We start from the raw sequence: 9,590 nt of genomic DNA on the forward strand, positions 1-9,590 counted from the left end.
TGGCATGAAGAGAGATCCTCACTCTCTTTCTCTGGAGCTATTTTGTTTGATACATAACACAAAATCAGACCTAGTTCACAGAAGCAGTGAGTGACAAGAATCCCCAGTTAAAAGACTGTGAAGAAAGAATCCTGGGCATAGGCAAAACCAAGTATTTTATAGGCAACTGAAAGATAATTGAAGATAAATTAAAACAGATAAAATGATGAAGTGTTTTCTTTTTTTAATTCTGGATACAATATAATGTAAAGAAGTAATGTCATAGATGTAAAGAACAAGTTTTAGGTGAAAATCACTTTCAGAAATTATAAGTTTCTACTGAATTATTAGTACGGTATCAGAAAAGTCTGCTACACTTACCAGAGATTGGATTTGACTATGGATAGGTATTTCCATATCATAAAAAAGAGAAACAATTCTGGAAATTGTGTTCTCGTGTTGACTTCCCTCATACAGATTGAAGATCAAAAACAATTGTGGGGTTTTATATTTCTCCAACAAACTGTGAAACAAGAGGAGGTCACAAACTACAATTGATTTTGATAAGTAGCAGCATTAGAAGCAAATCTTTAAATGCAAGATAATAATCTAATAAATGTTAGTGGGTCAGTTCAGTTTAGAAGAAAGAATACATAGAGTCTACTTAAATCACCTTTTTAGAAAATAAGGAAATTTTTAACATAAAAATTGATGGACATAAAAGTTTGGAATGTAAGAGGTGCAGCAGCTATCAACAGTGCATGGAGATATTTTACCTCTCTTTTTCAGAACCTGCCTTCCATATAAACCAAACATTGTTTCACAATGAAATACATGTTCTGGGTGACATTTACCTGTCACATACTGATGCAGAGTAGACACCTATCAAAGAGTTTATCCCATCCCACTGCTTCATTTCACTATTCCCTGCATGCATGCTTGCTCTAGCGAGACCTACAAAAGACTCTGAAAAGCAAACCTACTCTCCAAGGTTCTCTATATTCTGACATGCACAGACAATTTGTCTGTGCTTGAGCACCAAGAGGGATGAAAGAATATCTGCATCTCCTGGAGGACCTAGACCAAGAGAAGTTCTGCTTTTAGAAGGAGTCTCTGAAGATGACAGATGGATTGTTAAGTACAGAATACTGCTTTCCATATCTAGCAATAAAGGTGAGAGATCAGTCACACAATTACACTAATCTTTACATGTCTAAATCTTGGGAAGGGTCCTATGGTCAAGAACACTACAAGAGATACCTCTCAACAAGATCACCCAATACATTGGCAATCCTCAGACATAATGACATGAGGAAAAGGAATGCAGCTGCATCAGTGAAAATTCAAATTGGACACTGGGAAAAGTTTCTTCACTAGGAAGGTGGTCAGTCACTGGAACAGGTTCCCCATGGAAGGGGTCATGGCACCAAGCCTGTCAGAGTTCAAGCATCTGAACAGTCATGTGGTTCAGTTTTAGGTAGTTGAGCAAGGAGCAGGGATTTGGACTGAATGATCCCAATGGGTACCTTCCAACTCAAGATATTTTATGATTCTATTATTGACAGTGTTGGGCACCTCACGACTGAGGAATTGCACTGATCATCTTCAGGAACCTCACTGCCCCAAAACCTTATGGTAAAAGGAGGGCAAATATAGCCCAGTTGTGTACTGAAGAACATAATAAAAGAGAAGTAACCTGGAAGATGACAAGAGCCAACACCGGTAGATTTCTTAATTGCAGCAGGAACTTTCTAAGGTGGCAAAAAATTTCTCTCCTCCTAGCTAAGAGCATGTCCTTACCTCTCTATCCCTACGTGCATGCTTTCCTGCTCCACGACCCGTTCTGAACACAGGGCAAGTCCCAGCCAACTTCACATATACCCCTAAGCAACTTCAGCCAAAGCTCAAGGAATTTCATGCAAAGGCCTAAGAAAAACTAATCCTTTCTTCAAGTTATTACATCACAGTAATGTCCTGTAATGTTGGACAGTAAAGCTGGACAGAAGAACAGCTAGATGGTCAGCTTACTACAACAACTGAGGACTGTCAAATATACATAGTACATATCTCACATGTAGTTACATGTTTGTACCACCACAGCAGGGAAAAGGTGCTCAGTGGAGAACTGTCTTATGCTGTTCAGTTGTGAGAGGCAATCACAATGGTTCATCACTCAGAAATAATAAAGTAAATCAGATCAATCACCATGGTGATATGTTTTGGCAGCAAGCAATGTGGTCTTAGAAGAATGTCTCAGAGGACACAAGTACCAAGGGGGATTCCTGGGAGCACATCTGTTCTCTGAATTGTCTCTACAAGCAGAATAGTCACTTTAAGGAGATCCCTACTCTGGCCAGTCTTGTAAAAGTCTCTTGCTCTCACAAACCAGTCTTAGCTCTGAAATGTCCTGTGTTGTCCAGAATGCAGGGGACCAGCAGAGACCAGATACTCTGAAGGAGAGTATAAGGGACATTGTGACCATGGCTAGAAGCTCTTTCTACTACATACTGTGTGGGAACACAGCCAAGTCAGGCTGTCACAACCTCTTTGCACATTGGACACAGGTCCACCACTATCTTCCGGCCTACTCAAGACTCTCCAGGGCAGGTCAGCCTCCAGTCTGGGCAGTTGCTTAAAAAATTCAGTTGTTTCCCAGGAATGATCAAGGTAAAGCCTTGACACCAGATGGAAGGAGTCTGTGCTTGTTAACACAACTTGACAGCTAAGACCAGCATTGGGGTCAGACATGTCATGCTGTAAGAAATGTTAGGCTTCCAGCCACCCACAAGAAATCAGGTGGTGAGAAGGGGGTGATGCATTCATTATCCTCATAGCAGGTAGAGGAGGCTGCTGCATTATGACAAGATCTTCCATGAGCAAAATGAGCTGGCCCTTTACTCAGCCCACGGACCCATTTCAAGCCTTGTGACTAGAGGCTCTGCCCCTCCTACTCAGGTCCACCAGCTCTCCTGCCTTCTCTCTCCCCTCCACTCTTCACCCCTCCTGCTCACTTTTCTCTGTCCACAGGTCAACTCTCTTGCCAGTTTATTTTCATTCTCAACATACTGGGCCTGTTCATTTTCCTAAAACCAGATTATTAGCCCCAAACAGAATATTTTGCATTAAGCTGAACTAAACATTCAACATTTACAAGTTGATTGCAAATGTAACATAAGATAAAGTACACCATTGATTGTGTAAAGTGCCTATTTATCACACTTTACGGATGGGTAAGTAAATTAGGTGATCAGGGAATACATTCAATACAACTAATGCCTCTGGTAAATTAGAAGTGAAACTGTATAGGGACTCCTGTTACTGCTAAATAAATTTGTTTTTGCCAAGCCACAGAGAAAGATTGTGAGATTGACTTGGCTGGTATTTTTGGCATATGTGACAAGCTTTAGCAGCTACCTCAAACTTGGCGTTTATTTAAAGCAAGCACTAAACATTGACCATCCTGCCAGAATTGTCAATCCCTAGCTGACCTTCATGTGTCCTTTTTGGATATCTTTTCTGATCCTCCAGCCAGCCTTCAAGTGCTGTAAAAAAACCACTGCTTTCAAAGGCTAAGGGTTCTTAATAAAACATGTACACAACATTTGGGCAGCAGAAGACCGCTAGAGTTAGGAAGGGCCACTACTCTGTCCATTTTAGAAATGGTAATTCAGAACCCACCATAGCTGAGCATCTTTGGTGCTATTAGTGCCTCTTGAACCTTTCAGGTTATTGTGGTGCCCTTTGTACACACAGCACCTGTGTTCCCTGTGACACTGGTAATGTCAAACACAACCCACCTTCAGTGAGAAGCAGCATTGCCCATCTCAGGATTTGTAAGTCTACTGATGTATGCCCCACTAATCTAAGGATTAACCAGAGGCTTCCATTAATACATCAGAGTTTTTGGTACCAGCCACATTTCAGAAAGGGTGGCAAGAGGTGAACAAGCTGTTCTGCTAATGCATTCACTTGTTTGGCCATGCACCAGGAGATTGTTTTTATTTACAGCTGTAGCTGCTCACCTACATCCAGCTCCTCTACCACAAGAGCAGGGCATGGGAGGGGAGCAGTGCGAGGCAGGCAGCACAGGTCAAGTGAGGCAGGAACCCTCTGACAGCGCCTCACACCGTGCTCTCCTGTGGGGCTATGGCCGCCACCCTGGTTGGCTCTTGAGGACATGGGCCCTGCCAGGCAAAGTGTGCAGGGAGGCAGGCCACTGAATGCCAGCTACAAGCTGGTTTTAAAATCCCTTTTGACAGCCTGTTCAGCTCTCTGGGAATTTCAATAGTTTCCTTTCTCTTTTCACTGTTTTTTCAGCCACGGTCACACCGTGCTCTGATGCCCCACACCCAGGGCCTTGCCTCCCCACCCATGGCACAGGCTGACGCAGGCCCAGGAAGGCCAAAGGCACCACCGGCCAACTCAGGGCCCCGCCAACATCCGACCTGTCCCTGCGGCCGTGCCGCCTGGCAGCACAGACACTGGTCACACTGCTGGAGCCCCACAGACCACCCACACTGCAGCCCCTGCCTCCGGGGTCTTCCCTTTAGACATGGTGCCCATACAGGTTGGCTGCAATATCTTCATCGGGGAAGCAGAAGGAAGGAGGGGAGCATGGGCTGAGCCTGTCAGAGGTAGGGAACGAAGAAAAACACTGTGACATTATTTAGTCATTATTTCTCTTGCCAGTCAAAAATGACATTGTCTATGTAATACTGATGATGTTAAAAAAGAAAGTGTCATTGGCATCAACAGATACCTGGACAATTTCTGGAGTATGCCTACATGGGAAATTATTTATTTTGTCCTCCATATGAATATATTCTTTTTTTTCCTGGAATGTATGATATATAAGCTAGTCTTTATGCTCTTTCAGTTTGTAGTAGTTTATTCAGTGAATATTCAACAGCAGTCAGTTGCAATTGCTCTCTGGCTGATGTTTATCAGGGATTACAATTTAACATAGTTGACTTCCTCAAAAGCTGCACTGTTAGTCCAAAGTAAACGTGATATAAAGGTGAAGCATGAACTAGTTATAATACAAAGGAGAAAATTTTATTACCAGAGTTTTTACTTTTATGTCCAAGAAGAACAACTTGTCCATTTTAAGTGCTTCAAACATTTTCCTTTTGAAGAATCCACAAACTTTCAACAGGTCTGAGAGCTGGCTGAAGAGGCTGCTCAGGGCTCCCATTTCACTGCAGCCTCTCCAGAAGGATTTATAGGTTCCTCTGTGCCCAGACAACTGCTGCTTCCCCTTTCTCAAGCAGTGGTGCAACCATTTTAGCTTCAATAACTGTTGCCACTGTGGACACCCTCAGAAAGGGGTGAAATGAACAGGAATTAGCCACAAGGAGAGGGGAATTTTAGTGCAGTACTAGATTTGGAGTTGTTACACGTGTGAGTGAGGTGCAATTCCAAAGTTAAAAGTCTGTGTTTAGTCATCTTCATGACTAAATGAATATGTAGGTGAGTGAGCTAAATGTCTAAACTATTGTAGAGACTACTATTAGAGTCAAGCACATGTTTCGGTTCTCTCTAAGGTAGGTAAACACATTAGGACAACTGAATCATTCTCCAGGCTCCATTAGCTCAAGCTCCATCAGTGACAACAGGATCTCAGACACCTAGATCACAGGTATGAGAGCATATCTGCATATTTGTTGTGCAGGGTTGCAGTTGATGGAAGACTTGAGCAGCTGGGGAGTGCATGTAGGAGTGCTATACTTGTGCAGGTAGTAGGGAGGGAGTTGCAATGCACTTGGTAGAGAAGAGGAGGCCCTGAGAGAGTATTACAGCTGGCTAAAATATGCTAAAATGTCCTTTGTGAAAGACTGCAAAAACTTCTGGCTGTTCTCATTCTGCTTGACTGAAACAAAAGTGTTGTATTAAGGCAAAAGATATTCTGACATTTTAGAGCTGGAAAAAACTGCATTATTTATGAGCTGCCACAATTTATTTTTTTAATTTTGATTTTTTTTTTTTAATTTTACTACTAAAAGTAGCACAATAAATTACATGCAAGGCTAAATCCCCCAGACACACACACACATTTTTTTCTTGACTTCCAGCTTTTGCTTGTCTGTATTTTTTCCAAGTTTTTCCAATTCATAAAGTCACAGGGTTTTTTTGACAGCTACAGAGTTTATCCAAATTAAGAAAACTTTGCTTTAAAAATGACTAAAAGGAAAAAGCGAAAGCAAGAATACATACAGATAGAAAACAAATTGTCACATTTTATCCTGTTAGATTGACAACGTAGATGTAAACAAGAGTAAGGGAAAACCATACCTGCTGATTCCCTCCCCACCCCCAGGATTACAGTGCCATCACAGAGACACAGTCATCTGAGGGAAGAGGAGGAAGGAATTTCCTCACTTTCTGCAGCCCACTGAGTAGGTGATGCTAAGAGGGAGCGGAGCACAACAGGTGCTGTAAGTGAGGAGGCAGTACGCTATGGGAACAGGTGAAGCTGCTGATATGTGATGCAGTTCAGATGGCCTTTTTTTGTCATAGGAACTGTAGTTTGGAAAATGAAGACCAACACATGACCAAAAAAATAAAATAAAAATCAAGATCTGTTGCATGAGGATGAAATTGTTTCCCAATAAAGCACAGGCATTCCACTGCCCTCTTCACCACTTCCCTCCTTGTGCTGTTGCAGAACATGGGTAACCTCCTCCTTAATCTGGGTGGGGAACATCCCAGGGAACAGCACAGTAGATGGGCTTTTTTCACATACTAGCATCTCCTTCTGACAATAACTGCCTCTCTTCCAGACTACCATAAGACATCACTATTTCTCTGTTTCTCTTCCAGAAAAATTACATTTATTAATCCTTTCCTTCATCTATCAAACTTATCCTGCAAAAGCAGTGCTGAATGACTCCTTTTTGTTGAGGCAGCACTTAATTCTCCTGCCTCCAGGGGGATATATGTCTTAAATTCTGTTCAAGAGTTCCATCGTCCTGTTCCTATGATCTTTGAAACACTTCAGCCCCAGAAACAAGAGCTGAACTTCTATGGCTTTCCTCTGGGATCTAATTCAGTGACTGGTCTTAGAGGCTTCTATCTCCAACTCTAGACTTACCTTGTTTTGCTCTTTTATTGGTCCTTGTGCCCATGGTGACCTATTGTTATCCCCTTTGAATCACACCTCTATATACTTCCTCTTCCTTAACCACATTTCCTTCCTTATCACTACCTTCAGACTCATCCTTTCCCCTTTCTCTTGCCTTGCCTTTGGTCCATTTTACTACTTGGTCATTCATATTATCCCTCGATTCTCATTCCTGTGAGTTCTGTTCCTACTAATATGCTTCCTATTGCACTGGGATTTCCTTCTTCTGACCCACATTTCAGTAGAACCCCTCATGCTTTTTCAGATTGCAGACACAGAGCATTTGCAGCACACAGGAGCCTGTGCCTTCACCTCTCCATCCCTACATGTTTTCTCACTACAATATACTGGCTCTTAGTCTTCACTTTCTCTGCTCAAGTCAGCATCCAATGGATTACAGTACTGATGTAGCCCCTTTCATCTCCTTTATCACACCCTCCTGCTTCCCCCTCTTCTCAGGTTCTCTTGTCAAATTATTTATAGGACATTGATTCACAGATCTGTTATGTCTAATTATATCCATTCACTTCTAGTATGAGTGGCAATTCTGCTAGAAGTTGAGATTGCCAAAAATGTTTTGACCTAAGGAAGAGGAGGTGGTGGCTCCATATGCAGATCAGACACTATAAAAGTGCCTTGGGATCAGTGTGTCTTGTCCTTCCTCAGAAATCTGTAAGGTAAGTGTGTCAGAGGCTTTGGACAGGGAGCTGGGGGATGAAGGGAAACTGGCCCTGCATTCCACAAGCACCAGTGCATTCCTACAGAGGCTCACATTTATTCAATGGGCAACTGCCAGTGTCAGCTGGGATTTTCAGTCTGCTTTTGAGGCATCCATATGTTTTATGTCTCTAAATTTGCTCTGGAATTCTGTGCAGCAGTAAGAAGGAAGTTGCTAACTGTGTTTTGCAGCACTGACCAGCTTCCAGTCTGTGAGTCATTCATCTTTTCTCAAAAAAAGGTAAGATCTTGATTTATTCACTCTTTAGGAAGAGATAGAGATGCTCTAAGGTAGGACTTCTATATAGGAGTGTTGGCAATCCCTGTATTCCTTTTATTTATGTACGTTCTAAAAATACCGTACAGGAGTTGGACTGGGTTGCCGATATCTTTGCCATGAGATGCTCAAAGACAGAGGTCTTAAAAGTACTGATCACTACTGCATTACCCACATTCTCCCCAGGATTCTTCCACAAAGAGCGGTTTCCTACATTATCAGACATTAGATCCTAAGCTTAGAAGAAACGGTTTTAAGAAGAGAAGCCTCATCAGGAAGTAGTTTCCAGTTACTTGTCCATAAATTACATATATTCCTGAGGCAAACAATTTCTTTTTTTTTACGTTTTTGCTTAAATATCAAGAGTCATTGGCACTAGCTGTGAAGCAATGGGAAAAGACATATGTATTTAAATAGCATTAATAATTTTTTTCACAGGGAAACTTGGGGAATAGGGCTAGAATGTTGTGTATCAAAACATCAAAGTGCTAACAGAAGGCATTTCAGTCTGACCTTCCTTATAAGCTTGCTCATGTTATGAAAATATTGCACAATTGTAATATAATTACATAAGAAAATATTAAGAATCATAGGGAAATGATACAGTATGATACGTATTCAGATAACTAGAAAAACAGAGACGAAACAGCAACTAAATTCAAAATTTAAAATACTTGCACACAGGAAAATTAACTGTTCATATTTACTTTTTACTTTAATTTCTATTAATTTTGTCAAATATTTTCACTGCAATATATCCCTCAAAATTATAAACTGTCAACAAGCTATCATGTGTAAAGGATATAACTAGCATGCTTTGAATAAGTGGAGGAGAGTTAGCATAGCACTGATTTCAGTAGAAAAATCATATAAAACAGTCAAATGAAAACAGTCACCCAATACTTTAAAAAGGGAAACTACTGGCATATAAATATATATATAGACATAAATATTATATATATAATATAAATAATATAATATTAAAATATATTTTTATATAAAATATGCTCACATAATGTATACTAACATGCTATGTATAATATGCATTGTAATAATACCATAAAGGTACATTCTAATAATAACAATAGCATACGGTCTCATTTGATTAATAACACTTTAATGAAGTGGAAAATCATGTAGTTAGAAACAAAATGATCAGTCAGGAGATTGTACCCACGTAGTTGAATTGATAACAATAAGTTGTGCAAATCTGTCTTTGCTGGCTAAGAACACAAAGTAATTTTTTTCATGATTAAGTAGGGGAATACTGGGTAAAATGATTTTTATAATGTACAAAAATACCATGATTGTTATTAAAATATTATTTATGTTAAGCTGGCAATATTGCAATGATGAGGCTGCTAAATGGTAAAGGGTTTGGAAAAGAGCTTAAAGTTCAAATGTCTTTCCTGAAATCGGAGTGAAACTGTTTCTCAAGGAAAAGTTAACCAATTATTTGATTTTCACCTAGAGGTCTGCCATAGGTAAATGTATTGA

This window comes from Streptopelia decaocto (assembly GCF_964273445.1).
Source record: "Streptopelia decaocto genome assembly, chromosome: 16".
Classification (NCBI taxonomy): domain Eukaryota; kingdom Metazoa; phylum Chordata; class Aves; order Columbiformes; family Columbidae; genus Streptopelia; species Streptopelia decaocto.